The 19,217-nt window shown below is 47.6% G+C and overlaps 1 protein-coding gene, 1 non-coding gene and 1 pseudogene across 2 annotated transcripts in view; 2 read left to right on the top strand and 1 right to left on the bottom strand.

Moving 5' to 3' along the window:
- Positions 1 to 19,217, top strand: part of LOC137316688 (zinc finger protein 585A-like) — a 188,808-nt pseudogene that overhangs the window by 1,156 nt on the left and 168,435 nt on the right.
- The window catches only part of LOC137316793 (zinc finger protein 850-like), a 512,000-nt gene that overhangs the window by 399,754 nt on the left and 93,029 nt on the right, over positions 1 to 19,217 (bottom strand). The window lies entirely within an intron of this gene.
- Positions 1,288 to 1,359, top strand: trnag-ucc (transfer RNA glycine (anticodon UCC)). The gene has a single exon. It is a non-coding gene; the product is annotated as a tRNA-Gly (tRNA).

The following is a 19,217-nucleotide window of genomic DNA, read 5'->3' as shown; positions in this document are numbered from 1 at the left end:
ACAAATTTTGGAATTGTTCTTCCGATTCCCGAATCCAAATCGTTAATGTAAATTGTGAACAACAGTGGTCCCAGCAAATGGAACATCACTTCCCACCTTTTGCCAGTCTCAGTAGCGACCCGTAACCTCCATTCTCAATTTCCTGTTTTATAGCCAACTGACTATCCATTCTGCCACCTGACCCTGACTCCACGGGCTCTGAACTTAGCCATGAATCTACAATGCGGTATCTTATCGAAGGCCTTCGGAAAATCCAAATATATTGCATCTACTGCATTAATCTCGTATTCAATTTCTTTTCCTTCTACAAAGATTTCTATAAAGTTGGTCCTGTCCTTTGGGTTATCAGATTAATTCTTGGCCGCTTTACTTGCTCTTGGAGCTCACATTGCTGGTTTTCTTTGGCAGCAGCACGTCCTGGATATCAGGCAACACCCTGAGCAATGGTCACCCGTCCCAGCAGCTTGTTGAGCTCCTCGTCGTTGCGGATGGCCAGCTGCAGGTGTCTGGGGATGATTCGGGTCTTCTTGTTGTCGCGGGCGGCGTTGCCGGCCAGCTCGAGGATTTCAGCCGTCAGATACTCGAGCACAGCAGCCAGATAGACCGGGGCTCCGGCACCCACACGTTAAGCATAGTTCCCCTTACGCAGGAGCCTGTGAACACGGCCCACAGGGAACTGCAGTCCTGCTCGGGATGAGCGAGACTTGGCCTTGGCCCGAGCTTTACCGCCGGTTTTTCCTCTTCCAGACATTTCCACAATCTCACAAACACTTTCACAAAGAATGAAGAAATCCTCCCCCACTCGCCCTTCTTACACCTTCTGGAGTAGTACAGTGGGGACATTTGTGATGGGTCTCTCTCAGAGTGTTTACACTGCCCGCTCACCCTCACTGATATTCTATCTTTGAACTGCTGTAATATTGTCCTTTAGCAATATTGCTGCTCCTCCTCCTTTCCCGACTTCTCTGTCCTTTCTAAAGATCTTATAGACTTGAATATTAAGCAGCCATTCGTGCCAACTGGTAGTCAGGTCTCTGTAATGATTTAATATAATTATTTAACCTCACTGAATGGGTGATGCGGCCGATATCAGGTGAAGAATTACTGGCTGTTGTGTAATTTCCATTGATTGGGGGTTGGCGACATCGACTGGGCGGAGACGGGAACTGCAACAAAGCGAGAAAGGATCCGTCAGAAACCAGTTTAAATGAAGAACAAAATCCAACAGCCTGCAGTGACTGTTCAGGGTCTGATGTTTATCAACTATTTTAGTAACGTGCATTGTCAGCGATGGTGGTATAGTGGTGAGCATAGCTGCCTTCCAAGCAGTTGATCCGGGTTCGATTCCCGGTCATCGCAATTAAGTGTTCTTATTAGTTTGTTTCCTTCAGAAACTCTAAAGTTTATAATCGAATTTGATGCAGTTCAGTTGGATATTGTTTCCAAAACATAAACGGGTGTAATTATAGTAAAATGATTTCAGTCTTCATTTCTTTTCCCTGCAGAAGGAATAGAGGAAAAATATGCTGGAAATAGTGAGCTACAAAGGGTCTAATGCGAGTGAGGAAAGCAAATGATATGTTAGCCTTTATTGTAAGGGTGTTGCAATATCAGAGTAAGGAGGTCTTCCTGTATGAGGAAATATTGTGTAAAATTGGCCTATGTTCTGTGGAGATAGAAAAATGAGAAGTATTCTCATTGAAGTGTATCACATTCTTAGTCGGCTTGGCAGGGTGGATGCTGAGAGGCTGATTCCCCTGGCTGGAGAGACAAGAACTGGAGCTCATAGTCTCAAGATAAGGGGTCGGCCATTTAGGATCGACATGAGGAAAAATTTCTTCACTCAAAGGGTTGTGAATCTTTCGAAGTCTCTACCCCAGAGGGCTGTGGATGCTCAGTCGTTGAGGATATTCAAGGCTGAGATCGATAGATTTTTGGACGCTCGGGGAATCAAGGGATATGGGGATCGGGAGGGAAAGTGGAGTTGAGGTCGAAGATCAACCCTGATCTGATTGAATGGCAGAGTGGGCTCGTGGGGCCGTATGGCCTCCTCCTGCTCCTATTTCTTACGTTCTTATGTAGAGAGCCTTATATCCAAATGTGCTGACGACACTAAGTTATGTGGCACAGTAAGCATTATAGATGGAAGCAGAAAGTTGAAAAGGGACATTGATAGATTCAGTGAGTGATTGAAACTGTGGCAGATGGAGTTCTACGTGGGGAAATGTGAGGTCATCCACTTTGGACCATAAAAAGATAGACAGAGTATTTTCTAAATGGCAAGAAACTAGGAACTGCGGATGAGCAGCGAAATTTATGGGACCAAGTACAGAATTCACGAAAAGGTGCAAAAAAAAGTTAAAATGGTAATGGAATTTTGATCTTTATCTCAAGGGATCTGGAATAAAAAGGATTGGAAGTTATGTCACAGTTATACAGAGCTCTGGATAGACCTCATTTAGAGTACTGTGTTCAGTTCTGGGCACCGCACCTCTGGCAGGATAAGAACATATGAAATGTGAGCAGGAGTAGGCCATACGGCCCCTCGAGCCTGCTCTGCCATTCAATAGATCATGGCTGATTTTTTAACTCAACTCCACTTTACCGCCCTATCCCCATATCCCTTGATTGCCTTGTCCAAAAATGTATCAAACTCAAGCTTGAATACACTAAACGACTGAACATCCACAGCCCTCTGGGGTGGAGAGAACAGCCTCGACGAAGATAAAGGGAATGCAATGAAATGTGTCATACAGTTACATCTCGCTGCTCTGTCTGACCATTTTGATCGCTACTTCCCTGCAGAGGGATTTGAAAATTCGATGGAAAAGCGTTGGGTGAAAGATCCTTTTGCTTTCGAAAATCCTGAATCCATAATGAAGCTAAACTTGATGCCTGAGCAAGAAAACGAGCTGATGCGACTCACCTGTGAGCACACTGAAAACACGCCACAAGTCATTCAGTTTGTCATCTTTTTCGATCAGTGCTTTCAAAGAATATCCTCTGTTGAGTAAGATTAGTGTTCTGTTGTTGCTGCTGCTCACAACAACCTACATCTGCGAACTGGGATTGTCGACTTTGAGAACAAGAGAAAGAAACCGACTGAAGAGCGCACCTGATATGCGTGTAGCGCTTTCATCTTGTGATCCAGATTGGAACGAGATTATGAACAACAGGCAGACCCATCCGTCACATTAAGTAATGAAACTCAACCAGACCTCTTTCTTACTGTATTTATACTGTATTTAAAACGTTTTTCAAGCAACGTCGATGTTTAATTTAAGTTATGACTTTAAGTTGAATTAAGTGAAGTGAAGAGCGAGCATGGATTCACCTTTATTGGGATTTGATGAAAACTCCAGTCAGAAGATATTATTGTTTTGGGACCCTGGGGGAAGTGTTTTTCTTCCACTGGGTCGCGAGGAAAACAATTTGAGAAACACTGTTCCACGGTCAGTGTCTGTTCACCAAACAGGTTCTGAATCCCTCAGTCTGCATTTCTCCACACGGTTCTGTGGGCCACGCCGGCAATAAAACACTGACCAATACCCGGTGAGTAATGGCGACCGCATGCTCCACAATCCCCCGCGCCCCAGGAACCCCTCCATATCTACAAGGCGCTCATTTCCTGATCAGACTGCGCATGCTCCCAAGGCCCGCCTTGCATTCCAGAGCGCCTCGGCTCTGTCGCTTGTCGCGAGTCGGACGCGGTGGAAACCGGAGAAGAAACCGGAAAAAGGCGGGTAGGACGGGCGAGGCGCTGGATGAGGGTTTTGATGGAGCCCGGGGAGCCCGCCAGCCCGTCCCCCCGGTTCCCCGGCTCTGATTCGGGGCCTGAGCCGCACTGGGTGTTGCTGAGACTCCGCTCAGTGCAAATGCAGGTTGTTGTTGATCTGCTCCCATTGGCCTCAGCTTTGGCGGACGGAATCAGACAGGGACTCTGGCTGTGCTGCTCCCCATGGTTGAAATACCGATAACTCGGTGTATAGGTTCACAGGTGCAGAATTAACACTTGGCCGGGTACTGGAGGGTAAACAGTGACTGGGCCCGAACCCCACAATCACGCAGCACCTTCAGGAGAGAAAGGGAGAAAAATAGAGGCTGCGATGAATCTGGATTTCAAACAGTGAGGACGTGTCAAGGAGGGAGAGTGTGTGGGACGGGGGATTTACAGCTTAATAGGGGCAAGGAGGGAGAGTGTGTGGGACGGGGGATTTACAAATTAATAGGGGCAAAGAGGGAGAGTGTGTGGGACTGGGCATTTACAGCTTAATAGGGGCAAGGAGGGACTGTGTGTGGGAAGGGGGATTTACAGATTAATAGGGGCAAGGAGGGAGAGTGTGTGGGACGGGGGATTTACAGCTTAATAGGGGCAAGGAGGGAGAGTGTGGGACGGAGGATTCACAGATTAATAGGAGCAAGGAGGGAGAGCGTGTGGGACGGAGGATTTACAGATTATTAGGTGCAAGGAGGGAGAGAGTGGGACGGGGGATTTGCAGCTTAATAGGGGCAAGGAGGGAGATTGTGTGGGACGGGGAATGCACAGCTTAATAGGGGCAAGGAGTGAGAGTGTGGGACTGGTGATTTTCAGTTTAATAGGGGCAAGGAGTGAGAGAGTGTGGGACGGGGGATTTACAGTTTAATAAGGGCAAGGAGCGAGAGTGTGTTCGATGGGGGATTTACAGCGCAATATGGTCAAAGGAGAAATAATGTTTCAGAGAAACTCGAACTGTCTGTTCTGAATTTCTATCCTGTGCTTACAGAGATCACTTACGTAAATGATGAGGATAGATTGCATAGACAAGGCTTGTATTCTCTTGAATATACAAGATTAAGGGGTGATCTATTTGAGGTGTTTAAGATGATTAAAGGATTTAATAGAGTAGATGGAGGTAAACCACTTACTCTGGTGCGAGAGTCTGGACCAATGCTGGGATCACCTTAAAATTAAATCTTGGCCATTGAGGGGTGATGTCAGGAAGCAATTCTTCACACAAAGGGGAGTGGAAATCTGGAACTCTCTTCACTCCAAAAAGCTGTTGAAACTGGGGGTCAATTGTAAATTTGAAAATTGAGACTGATAGATTTTTGTTTGGCCAGAGTATTAAGGGTTATGATACCAAGGAGGGTAGATAGAGTTAAGATACAGATCAGCCATGGTCCAATTGAAAGACGGAACAGGCTCCTGGGGTTGAATGGCCGACTGCTGTTCTAGTATTGTTAATGCAGCCATCCGCAATAAGACTGTGGGAGGCAAGGGCCTTGTTCACAATTGAACGGACGAGGGAGATGCTGAGAGGGATGGTGATTAGTCAGGGAGTGTTTGTAAATGAAGGAGAAATGGTGACTGGTCAGGGAGTGTCTGTAAATGAAGGAGAAATGGTGACGGGTCAGCGAGTGTCTGTAAATGAAGCAGAAATAGTTACAGGTCAGGGAGAATCGGCAAATGAAGGAGAAATAGTGACAGATCAGGGGCCGTCTTTAAATGGAGGAGAAATGGTGACTGGTCAGAGAGAGTCCGTCGCCAAAATTGGGAGATATCACAGATGGACTGCTGACAGGCAGCACTAGGGAGGGATATAGTATCGAAATGAGGGGTCGAGGATATACAACCAGCTAGAGTCAGCATCTTCAGGGGAGGAGAGGGAGAGGAACCAGTGAGTGTAGAACTGAACCCAGTCAGAGTCAGCACCTTCAAGGGAGGAGAGGGAGGTGAACCAGTGAGTGTAGAACCGAACACAGTCAGAGTCAGCTCCTTCAGGGGAGGAGAGGGAGGGGAACCAATGAGTGTGGAACTGAACCCAGACAGAGCCAGCACTTTCAGGAGAGGAGAGGGAGGAGAACCAGTGAGTGCAGAACTAAACCCAGCCAGAATCAGGACCTTCAGGGGAGGAGAGGGAGGGGAACCAGTGAGTGTAGAACTGAACCCAGCCAGAGTCAGGACCTTCAGGGGAGGAGAGGGAGGGGAACCAGTGAGTGTGGAACGGAACCCAGTCAGAGTCAAGGCTTTCAGGGGAGAAGAAAAGCTTAAATAGAAGGAAAAATGTTGGAGATGGTGCGATGGGTTTGGATTTCAGCAGAGGGAGGAGGCTGAGTGTGTGGGACGGGGATTTACACTCTGGGGGAATGAGCGGGAAGAATGTTCCATAGAAACTAGAATTGCCTGTTCTGAATTTCTATCCTGTATTCACAGTGTAAATCCTTTTACAGGGTATTAGAAGGGGAGGATTTGCAGACAGGAAACTCAAACTAAACATCACGTCAAGATAAGACAGTCACTCAATTCACCAGCACCTGAAGATCATCGGGCTTTGAATATAGAAGAAGCAATGTTTGTCTGTTCTGTCTGTGGGAAAAGATTTCATAAATCAGTTTAACTGGAAAAGCACCGAGAAACACACACCCGAATGAGAGTGTTCCAGTGCACTGACTGTGGAAAGAGCTTTAACCAGTTACACAGCCTGAAAAAAGCATCACACCATTCACAGCAGGGAGAAACCATACACGTGTTGTGTGTGTGGACGAGACTTCCACTGATCGTCCAACCTGGAGAGAGACAAAGACACCCGCACCACGGAGAAACCGTGGAAATGTGGGGACTGTGGGAAGGGATTCAATTACCCGTCCCAGCTGGAAACTCATCGACGCAGACACACTGGAGAGAGGTCGTTCCCCGGCTCCGTGTGTGGGAAGGGATTGAATGCGTCATCCAGCCGACTGAAACACCAACGAGTTCACAATGGGAAGAGGCCGTTCACCTGCAATGAGTGTGGGAAGGGATTCACTCGATCATCCCACCTGCTAACACACCAGCAAGTTCACACCGGGGAGAGGCCGTTCACTTGCACTGAGTGTGGGAAGGGATTCACTCAGTCATTCAACCTGCTCACACACCAACGAGTTCACACTGGGGAGAGGCCGTTCACCTGCTCTGTGTGTGGGAAGGGATTCACTTGTTCATCCAGCCTTCTGACACATCAACTTGTTCACACTGATAAGAAACCTTTTAAATGTTCTGACTGTGAGAAGAGCTTTAAAAGTACCAAGGATCTACTGGCACACCAACGGATTCACACAGGGGAGAGGCCGTTCACCTGCACTGAGTGTGGGAAGGGATTTACTTTGACATCCAACCTGCTGACACATCAACGTACTCACACTGGAGAGAAGCCGTTCACCTGCACTGAGTGCGGGATGAGATTCACCCAGTCAGCCCACCTGCTGACACACCAGCGAGTTCACACTGGGGAGAGGCCGTTCACCTGCTCCAAATGTGGGAAGAGATTCACTCGTTCATCCTACCTCATTGAACATCAACTTGTTCACACTGGTGAGAGACATTTTAAATGTTCTGACTGTGAGAAGAGTTTTAAAAGTAAAAGACATCTTCTATCACACCAACGTACTCACACTGGAGAGAAGCCGTTTACCTGCTCTGTGTGTGGGAAGCGATTCACTCGGTCATCCCACCTCATTGAACACCAAATTGCTCACACTGATAGGAGACCCTTTACGTGTTCTGACTGTGAAAAGAGTTTTAAAAGAATGGGGGAGCTGCTGAGACATCAACGCACTCACACTGGGGAGAGGCCGTTTACCTGCTCCGTGTGTGGGAAGGGATTCACTCGATCATCCCACCTGCTGACACACCAGAGAGTTCATGAGTGAGTCCAGGGGTTGGATTCTGCTGTTAATCATATCCAGGACTAAACCACGTTCATTCTGACGGTTGGGGTTTGTTTCTGATGTTAATAATCCCTTTAACTGGGCTGGAGATCTCCTATGCTTGAATACAAGGACGTGGGGACATAGTCTAACATTTAGAGCCAGGACTTGCAGGAGTGAAGTTAGGAAACAATTCTACACGCAAAGGGTGGGAGAAGTTTGGAACGCTCTTCTGCAAATGGCAGTTGATGCTCGCTCAATTGTGAATTCTAAATCGGAAATTGATCGAATTCTGTGAATCAATGGTATTAAGGGATATGGGGCTAAGGCAGGTATACGGAGTAAGGTCACATGTCAACCATGATCTCATTGAATGTCGGAACAGGCTCGAGGGGCTAAATGCCACTGCTAAGTGTTGCCTTCTGGTATGCGCCACCTTCTCCTGCGAGAAAGCGGGACATGTATCTGGGTGATGTGCCTGTCATGGGTGAATAGCTACCAGTATGTGTGTCCTGTGGCTTGCAACATGGTAATGTGTAAGGGTGAGAGGAAGCATCTGACTGGAAGGGTTGAGTACTGATTGAAATTGTTTGTTGGTATGTGGGTGATGGGGGGTACAGTGCCTGATGCAGTTGGTAGGAGACGCCACTTGACCGTTGACCTTACTCACTTTGACCACTCGTGTCAAAGTATTGAACTTCTTCCTGCACGGCATCCATGTTCGTGGTGTTGTGCGCCTGGCATTGACTTCGTCCCCTGCTGCCTCCCACTGCCTTTTGGGCATTTGTCTGGAGGGCGTCTTGCCCCCCTGCGGATAAAGGATGTCCCTCCTTCTGTCCACCTCCTGCACCAAGGTGCATCAACAGAGAGCCTTGGTGCACGCACTCTTTCAGGCACAGATTGGCAGATCGGAGAGGTCTGACATACAGATTGGAGAATGTGGGATTTAGTAGTGCACAACCTTTATTCAATGTTTCAACATAACTCATCAGTTTGTAAACATAGGGTTAGGGTAACACAGGGTAAAGCATCTGCGCTTTACATGTGTGATGTCTGATATCCGTGCAGACAGCAAACTTATTTTTAGCAAGTAACAGGTACCGGCTACCTTTAAGAGACTTTAAGAGACATCCTCCCTTTAAGAGTTAGGAGCCACTGCCCCGCCACCCCCAGCCCCCCACCACCCACACCCCGCTGGTGGAAAATGCGCATTTCTATTTCTACCCAATCGAATCCCATCATAATTTCAAATATCTGGATCACATCACCCCTCAACCTTCGAAACTCAAGTGAATGCAAATCAAGTTTCTGCAACCGGTCCTCATAATTCAACCATTCAAGCCCCAGTGTCATTCTGGTGAATCTGCACTGTCCCCCCTCCAAGGCCAATATATCCTTGGTGAGGATCAATACTCCAGAGGGGCTCTGACCGAGGCTCTGTAGAACTGAAGCATCACTTCCTCCCCTTTGTATTCCAGGCCTCGAGATAAAGGCCAACATTCCATTAGTCTGTGGTTCATTTTTGTATCTGTGCACTTGATTTAGTGATTTGTGTACATGGACACCCAAATCCCTTTGCTCCTCCACCGTTCCCAGTCTCTCAGTTTAAGAAAATACTCCAATGTTTCCTTCTTGCATCCAAAGTGAATGATTTCACTCTTCCCCACATTGAACTCCATGTGCCACAGTTTGTCCATTCACTTAAATTATCTCTTTGTAACTTCCTGCTCCCATCTACACCACTTACTGTGCCTCCTAACTTAGTGTCACCTGGAAACTTGGATCCACAGCTCTCTATTCCTTTATCCAAGTTATTGATAAATATGGGGAAAAGCTGAGGCCCCAGTACGGATCCCTGGGTTCACCACTTGTCACATCCCACCAATCAAAGAACTTTCCCTTCATCCCTACTCTCTTCTCCGACCTCCCAACAAATTGCAACCCAAATCACAAGGTCACTTTCAATTCTGTGTATTTTTATTGATTCTATTAATCTCTTGTGCTGAACGTTATCAAATGCCTTCTGGAAGTCCATATAGACAACATCGATAGACACTCCCCTGTCCACCTTGTTAGTTACCTCAAAATATCCAACTAGATTAGTCAGACATAACCTGCCCTTCACAAATCCATGTTGACTCTCTTTGATCAGCTCAGACTTGTTCAAGTGCTCAATCATTTTGTCTCTGATGATAGATTCCAGTAACTTCCCCACAACTGACCTTAAACTGACAGGTCTGTATTTTCCTGGTTTCTTCCTCCCTCCTTTCTTAAATAACGGAGTGACGTTTTCAATTTTCATCTCCAAAGGCAGAATTCCTCAGTCTGGAGAGCTTTGGAAATTATGACCAATGCATCTGCAATTTCCCCACCGGTTTCCTTTAATACCCTGGGATAGAAACCATCAGGTCCCGGAGATTTCATTCTTTGTTTGCAGTTATTTATTTATCAGATTGTGTACAACAAGACTGAGTGTCCCAGCACTGACGGTGTGGATAGCAGGACCGAGTGTTCCAGCACTGACAGTGTATAAAACAGGACCGAGTGTTCCAGCACTGACTGTGTATATAACAGGACTGAGTGTCCCAGCACTGACAGTGTATGTAACAGGACTGAGTGTCCCAGCACTGACGGTGTGTATAACAGGACTGAGTGTCCCAGCACTGAATGTGTGTATAACAGGACTGAGTGTCCCAGCACTGACTGTGTGTATAACAGGACTGAGTGTCCCAGCACTGACAGTGTATGTAACAGGACTGAGTGGCCCAGCAGTGATTGTGTGAATAACAGGACTGAGTGTCCCAGCACTGACGATATAACAGGAATCTGTATCCCAGCACTGACTGTGTGCATAAGAGGACTGACTGTCCCAGCACTGACCGTGTGTCTTACAGGACTGACTGTCCCAGCAGTGACTGTGTGGATAAGAGGACTGAATGTCCCAGCACTGACTGTGTGTATAACAGGACTGAGTGTCCCAGCACTGACTGTTCTTCCAGTGTACATGATTGTGCGTAGAATGTACATGGGCTGTGGAGGAGATAAATGGGTAGGGTAGACTCCATGATAGGGTGCAATGAAATGCGGTTGACGGTGGAGATGAAATCGGTTGGAGGAGGTTACAGAGATAGGGAGGGGGTAAGGACCATGGAGGGATTTGGAAACCAGAATGAGGATTTTAAAATCGAGACGTTGCCGGATCGATAACCAATTTAGTAACACACGAACATAAACTTATGGTTCACTGCCCGGCAGACAGGTGGAGAAGACATTGATGTCCACGGAGGAACAGTCAGGGTCACAGCAGCAGTCGAGTTCGCAGAATCCGCCAGTCAGGTAACAGGTACAAATGGGGACGGCTGGAAGAAGACACACACAGAGATCTTACAACAGAGCACGGACGGTTTCAAAGACCACCTCGAGAATCATAGAATCATAGAAGTTACAACATGGAAACAGGCCCTTCGGCCTAACATGTCCATGTCGCCCAGTTTATACCACTAAGCTAGTCCCAATTGCCTGCACTTGGCCCATATCCCTCTATACCCATCTTACCCATGTAACTGTCCAAATGCTTTTTAAAAGACAAAATTGTACCCGCCTCTATTACTGACTCTGGCAGCTCGTTCCAGACACTCACCACCCTTTGAGTGAAAAAATTGCCCCTCTGGACCCTTTTGTATCTCTCCCCTCTCACCTTAAATCTATGCCCCCTCGTTATAGACTCCCCTACCTCTCTCCCTTGTCTGAATCCACGATCGCCGTCTTCACCATCTCCCAAAATCAATCTGCAGACTTATCCTCCCACTGCTTTCTACTCACCGAATTACAGCTTCCAGATACCCAGCACAACCCACTTAATAAATAATAATAATTATGTGGAGAGAATAGAGAAGCTGGGATTACTCTCTTTGGAGCAGAGAAGGTTCAGGGGAGATTTACCAGAATGGTACCGGGGATGAGGGACTTCAGTTACCGGGAGAGACTGGAGAAGCTGGGATTACTCTCTTTGGAGCAGAGAAGGTTCAGGGGAGATTTACCAGAATGGTACCGGGGATGAGGGTCTTCAATTACCGGGAGAGACTGGAGAAGCTGGGATTGTTCTCCTGAGAGCAGAGACGGTTAAGGGCAGATTTAATGGAAGGGTTGAAAATGAGGAGGGGTTTTGATGGAATCGATGGGGAGAAACTGTTGCCACTGGCGGGAGGGTCGGTAACCAGAGGACACAGATTGAAGGGAATTGGGAAAAGAGCCAGAGGGAGATGAGGAGAATGTTTTTAGGCAGCGAGTTGTTCTGATCTGGAATTCACTGCCTGAAAGGGCGGTGGGAGCAGATTCAATAATAACTTTCAAAAGAGAATCGGGTCAATCCTTGAAGGGGGAAAATTTGCGGGACTGTGGGGAAAGAGCAGGGGAAGTGGGACTAATGGGATCGATCTTTCACAGGGCTGGCACAGGCGCGATGGGCCGAGCGGCCTATTTCACAGAGCAGGCACAGGCGCGATGGGCCGAGCGGCCTCTCTCTGTGCTGTTTGATTCTCGCTCACTTTTGGGCTCCGAACCACGGCCCGTTTGACCGGGAGGCGGGAGAGTGACTCCCCCCCCGAGCCCAGCTCGACACCGGCCGCTGCCAGAGTGGAGATTCACGGGGCCCGCAGGAGGCCCCGAGTAAACTCCGCCCGTCTCCGTAAACCGAGGGGCTGCAATCAGGGAAAACCCCCCTCGGGCAGAATGTAAAATTCAAATTGCTGTAATGTACCTGTAATGAATCTGAAATGAATCTGTAAGCAATAATCTGTGTTGAGTATGATGCAATGAGACACCCTAGAGTGTCATGAACTGTAATTATGTCCAATGTGTTCATTGAACTGTACTTGACGTAACCTGCAAATTGTATAATCTGTATTGTGTACGTTTGGAAAGTGATATGACAACTGTATTGTATGTACTGCTGCAAATTTTATGAATAAAGTATATTTTTTGAAAAAAAAACTCCGCCCGTCTCCCCCGGACCCCCCCCCCCCCCTCTACCCCCGCTCTCCCCTCCCAGGCCACTCCCGGGTGCGGGCCCTCCCTCTATCGGCCTAGCCTCCGCCCACAGCAGCGCCCGCCCGCCCGCCCGCCGGAACACGCCATCCTCATGCTCCCGACGTCGGCCTGTTGCTGGTGGAACGCGGCACAGCGACAGCGCGGCGCATGCGCGGCGTCCCTGGGGCCGGTGCGGCACGTACGCGTCTTGACATCAGCGCGCAAATGCGAGTGACGCCGCAGCGTGTCACGTGACGGGAGGACTCAGCCCAGGAGCATGGGGGGAGGGGAGAGCTGTCAATCAAAGGACCCGGAGTCAACACTCACTGCGCTCAGAATTTGTTTAAAAATGCAAAATCTGCAAGAATGAAATCAAAATACAATTGAACAAAAAAAGGAAAAAACTGTAAATGAAAAATTCGGAATTAAAAGCTGAAATGTCCAAACTCACATCAGGCTGATGGTCTGGGTCCTCCCGTCAATATTCGTCTCCTTAACCTGGGGCACAGGATGAGCAGAATGTTTGAATGTCACTTTTTTAATGCAGAGGGCGCTGGATGGATGGAATGGACCAGCGAGGGAGGCAGTGGGGCCTGATTGTATCAGCAAATTCCAGAGAGTTGGCTAAGTACCTGATAGCGGTACTTTGGGATATGACAGCCGAGAAATTGGGATCTTCAAAATTATTTTGGTGCATGTGCACTAGTTTTTAGTGATTGGTGTACCTGGACACCCAAACACCTTTGCTCCCCTGCAGTTCATAGTTTCCCAATCTTATGAAAATACTCCTATTTCTCACCTGGTGCCTGCAATCGATGCTCTTTGTATAACTCCCCACATCTTTACTGTCCGGCTATATTCCCACTCTTCACTGTCCAATAATAACAGACACGGTGAAACAGGAACATTGTTTTTTGTATTTCAAAGTGTAGTTTATTTCATAAAATTTATGGATACACACAGTTCAATGTAAATATCACAGTTACAATTCAAAAATACACAATACAGATCGTATACACTAAGACTCCGTTATTTCATTTCAAAACACAGTACATATCTTCTAATACGTGCAGTACAATACAAGGTGAAATGGCCTTATACGGTGGCCTTTCCCCATAGAGCCTTTGCATCGGCCGCACCTCACTTCAATATGTCCCACAACACTTACTCCTGGACATTGGAGTGTGTCAGTGGGCAAGACTCAGTCGTGGACAGCTCCTTCAGCTAGATGACCAGCAGGGTTCTGGTGGTCCAAAGGACCTCCTTCACCGAGTTGATGATCTTCCAGCAGCAGTTGATATCTGTCTCAGTTTGCGTGCCAGAAAACAGCCCGTAGAGCAGAGCGTCCTGTGTCACCAAGCTGTTGGGGATGAACCAGGACAGATACCAACGCATCTCTCTCCACACATTCTGCAGGGAGGGGCAGTCCCCCAGGAGATAGACGATGGTCTCGCCCCCCTGCAACCTCGTGGGAAGCTCACGGTGGCGCTGAGATGCTGTGTGCTGGAAAGACGGCACTGGGAGGGCCCTTCTCACCACCATCCAGGCTACATCCTGGTGCCTGTTGGTCAGTTCCGGCGATGAGACGTTCCACTAAATAGTTTCAACCGTCTGATCAGAGAACTGACCAACCGGATCTACCCTCCCCTTTCCCTGCAGGACACTCAAAACATTCTGTGCCGTTCACTGTTTGATGGCCTTGTTGTATAAAGGGTTAACTTCACGACAAGTGGTGGGGTACGGTCTCGCTGGACGAGACATCCTGCATCTGCTCGGCCAGCGTGGCCAGACCCAACCTTCTCAGTGTGGGGACTGTCACTACCTTTGGTATCAAACCCCAAACTTGCTCCATTTGATTACACGGCTTGTGGGTGTAACAGGCAGAGCTGCAGTCTTTCAATTTACACTCATCTGAAGTTCCCTTGAACCATCCCTTTATATAACTATCTTGCCTCAAAGTTGGAATTTGACTACTTTCTGTGGGATTTAAACCTTTTTGGATCCGGGTCAGTAAAAATTCTCCGAACACCTTCTGCTGGTGGGACCTCGAGGGTATCGGTGAACAAGGCGGCCAATCAGTGATTCGGGCCAATCAGTGATTCGGGCACGAGACACATTTACGTCTTTAATTCGGTCTTTTGTTTGGAAGAGCCCTGGACTGTGATGGGTGTAAACTTTAACCTTCTGACCTCCAATGATGTGGAGGGACTTAGAGTGGGCGCAATACAGTGGAAGTACCTGCCTCTCTCATTCTGTGTAGATTAGCTCAGCTCCCTGGAGACGAGTTGATGTAAAATTAATGGGATTAGTCTTAGCATGATAGACTGGCCCAAGCATGGTGACGGAACTCTCTGATGAGGAAGGGGTAAAGGGCACAGTACTTTGTATAATGGGGGCGGCAAGCATCGGACCAGTAACAAGTCTAGTATTAAGGGTGATGATGGTATTGGTGTGGCTCTCCGTTCACTGCCGTTCGACTCCCTCCCGAAGTAGCCCATACAGGGGAGCAGCAATTTCTGTATAGTAAGAGATACAATCCCCACACAATCCTGTCATACCCAGAAACAAATACAGGGAGGTCTCATCATTGGACCGTGGTAAGGAGGTGATAACCTTGACTTTATCCTGGTCCACAGACCGGGACCTTGCCTCTAGGATGACACCAAGGAACTTGATATGAGGTTTCATCAACTGCAGCTGAGTAACATTGATCCTAAGTCCAGAGGATTCCATTCGATGGGAAACCTCACTCACCATTCGCAGGTGCTCTTCCCGTGTCTCGGTATGTATTAGGATTTCATCCACATATTGGATGACAGCCCGGGGATTCCCGGCCCTGTCGAAGCTCCTTTCATGTGAGCAGGGAAAATAGCGGGGCTGTTGTGGGAACGTTGAGGGAGGACGGTCCCAGTGTACTGATGTCCTTCGAAAGTAAAGGCGAATTTGTACTGTGAATCGGGTTAGAGCGGGAGATTCCAGAACCCGTTCGAGATATCTCTCACTGAATACCAGTGAGACCGATGGACCATTCGAGATATCTCTCACTGAATACCAGTGAGACCGATGGACCGGTCGAGATATCTCTCACCGAATACCAGTGAAACCGATGGACCGTTCGAGATATCTCTCACTGAATACCAGTGAGACCGATGGACCATTCGAGATATCTCTCACCGAATACCAGTGAGACCAATGGACCGTTCGAGATATCTCTCACCGAATACCAGTGAGACCGATGGACCATTCGAGATATCTCTCACTGAATACCAGTGAGACCGATGGACCGTTCGAGATATCTCTCACTGAATACCAGTGAGACCGATGGACCGGTCGAGATATCTCTCACCGAATACCAGTGAGACCGATGGACCGGTCGAGATATCTCTCACCGAATACCAGTGAGACCGATGGACCATTCGAGATATCTCTCACCGAATACCAGTGAGACCGATGGACCATTCGAGATATCTCTCACCGAATACCAGTGAGACCGATCGATCAGCTTGACTAACATCTCTGGGTATGAGGCCAAAATAGGACTCATTGTTGGAGTATATTTGATTAATTGCTTGTAATTATCTTTTGCTCACAAAGCACCATTTGATTTGCACAGAGTTCCCCCCTGATACACCATAATTTCCTGAACACCCCTGGTGCTCTAAACTTATTTTTGTCGTTCGCAAGCTCTCCACTGCCTCTCTCAGATAGGGGGTCCTGTCTCTATAGAGGGGGTTATCACCTTTTACCCGAATACACTGAACCATTCGCCCACGTTCATGTCAGTGTTTGGAAAACACTGCCTGATGCCTTTCACACACCTGTCGAACCTTGCGGTCAGAGACGTAGAGGGTAATTTCACCTTCAGTGCTTGGGCGGTAAACTGACGCAGCTGAATTTAAAATCGGGCCGGTTCTATAAGGGGCGGGTGATCCGCTCTCCCATTTCAGTCCCCAGCGATGGTGGAAATTTCCCTCCACGTGATGTGAACGGATGCAGTTTGAGACAAAGCACGACTTGTGGGGTTCGAAGATTAATACTAGGGCGTAGGTCAGGAAAGGTGTGGTCGATCTTATGTATCTCGGCCTGGCGGGAATGGGGTGGAAGAGGCTAGTAAATGATGTCAGGTCACTTACCGCCCCTTTAATACTGTCGTTCCTGCCTCCGCCATCGTGGGTAGGGTCCTGAGAAGAGCGGCCTGATCAACACCCACCTGTTTCCGGTCAGGCCACGTGTTACATGTAAATCAGTGTATTATGACTTACGGGGAACTTCATTTAATGTTGGGCACAAATGGTTGGAGGAGCCGCCCTTTCGATGGGCATTGACTGGTCCAGAACACTGAGAAGTATCTTTTTAACTCATATTTTTTGGAGTAAGGATGAGCCGGAGAGCTTTCCCTTGGCCTGCTGCGGCCGTGAGAAATCTCCCGGCCCCTGATTGTCTCAGAAATGTATCAGGAGGTTTCCTTATAGATCTGTGTAACCAGGCCCAGCCTCATGTCCCATTAAACTCCCTGCAGTGAGTAAACATTGCTGCACAACAGCTCAGAGAGGAAACGATCTCCGGAACTCCCCACTGGAGTTTGAAATTACATTAATATTTTACCAGTTAGTAACGGTCCGGGTGTTGGTCCATTATTATTCTGTTCTGGTCAAAACAAATGTCCCAATGAACAGGACGCTGTCTGACCCTGACAGCTCACCCTCAGTCCATCACACCGGGCAGTCTGTGTGATGGGAAACAATCATCAACCGAAAAGGAGGATTTGATTTTATTCATTTCAGGATTAAACAGTTAATATTGAAATCATATTATTTCCAGACTAATAACAGCAAAAAATGTCATGTTAGAATCACATCTTGTATCATTTCACAACACCGCATTTGTTTGATAAATTATAATTTCTGTCTGGTATTTCCAAATTTATGTGAAGTATTAGATTGATATCAGTTACTTCAGTGAACTCATTGATGTCAATGGAGAGTAAAATCAGGCGTGGTTAATAAAGGGCGCCCGATTGCCTACCGCCCGTCTTATGCCACCGAAAAACGTGAAAACCTACTCGAATGGACTTTAATTTTTGAGGAAATGTATTCAGATGTTTCTATATTTAAAAAAATGTAACAATTAGATTCAGTGGGTATTTCAGCCCGTTCTTCAGCTCCTCTCTGAATTTAGTCTGAGTCACAGCATAAATACACGTGTTGGTGCAGGAACTGAGAAGTTGAAGCATCAATCCGGCTGACTCAATATCACTGGCCGTATAGTACTGGGCATTTGTTACACGCAGAGAGATAAAATAAAAAACTTCTGCGCTCCATAACAATATAAAACTGCCTGATATACAGAAGAGTAAAATAATGGATTTCCTTCGGTTCTCCATCTCTGGATCATTGTGATTCTCTCCATTGCTGCGGCCCCGGAGTCCCCTGCGGACTCTATTGGCCGCTAAAACGTGCCTGGCGGTGAGAACATTGAACAGTAAAATCAGAATGAATGGGAGACACGGCATTAATGCAAGATTAAACAAGTCAAACGCAGCAAATGTGGGTGAAGTGAAAAATGTAGGTTTGAAGACACAACCCCGGGGTACATTGTCCATTATATATTCCGGGTCTACTGCAAAGTACCAGGGAATGCTTAGTAAACAGCTCAGCGCACTCACCACCCCGATAACAACAGCCGCTGTTTTCTCGGTGCAATATTTTGTTTTCAGCTTCTGACAACAAATGGCCACAAATCGATCAAAGGTGAAAACCACTGTGAACCAGACAGAGGCCGCCGTGGCTGTTAGAATCAGGAAGAAAATGAAACGACACACGGGGGTAATGGTCAAGAATGAAACTGGGAAATAAATATCAGCAATGCGCCACATTATGACATCAGTGATAACGACCAGGAGATCGGCCGCCGCCATTCCCACCAGGTAGCGAGTGATACATTTGGAGAGTCCGCACTTTCCTCGGGACAGGATTACAATCGCCACCAAGTTAACTGTAAGAGAGAGAAACAGAAGCAGAGAAATTACTGATCAGACCTGGAGACAAAGCAGCAGTTTGAGAGGATCAGGGTGAAATTTCCAGCTTTGTTGCTGCATCAAACGGTGGGAACTGATTTACTGACCTGGGCTGCGCTTTCGGGCAGAGAAATGTTTTTAAATACAATGATCAATAAGGAATTGGGAAATTGATACAGAAAGTTAACAAAGTGAGCATCGGATCCACTGGAGGAGCCGAGTGAGGGGGCAGTGCCGGTGGGAAAGTGGGAGGTGTTTTACTGAGTGGGAATCCAACGGGTGAAATCCAGATTTGGGCTCCTGATGGACGGGAAAGTGAGCGAGGGTCGGGAAGGTAAGGGGACAGGGGGAGGTGCTGCTGATTTGTTGCTCTGGGTTGAGAGAGCTGACAGGGGCCAGCTCAAAACGGGAAAGACCGAGATCCGAGTCGGTGAGTTTGAAACTTCGAATACGCATGGAAAAGGCAGCTGGAGGCGGAGCCAGTGATTGAAATTGGGAGGGAGACAAA

Source organism: Heptranchias perlo, unplaced genomic scaffold (genome assembly GCF_035084215.1).
Source record: "Heptranchias perlo isolate sHepPer1 unplaced genomic scaffold, sHepPer1.hap1 HAP1_SCAFFOLD_60, whole genome shotgun sequence".
Classification (NCBI taxonomy): domain Eukaryota; kingdom Metazoa; phylum Chordata; class Chondrichthyes; order Hexanchiformes; family Hexanchidae; genus Heptranchias; species Heptranchias perlo.
This window is presented reverse-complemented; position numbering and strand designations above follow the sequence as displayed.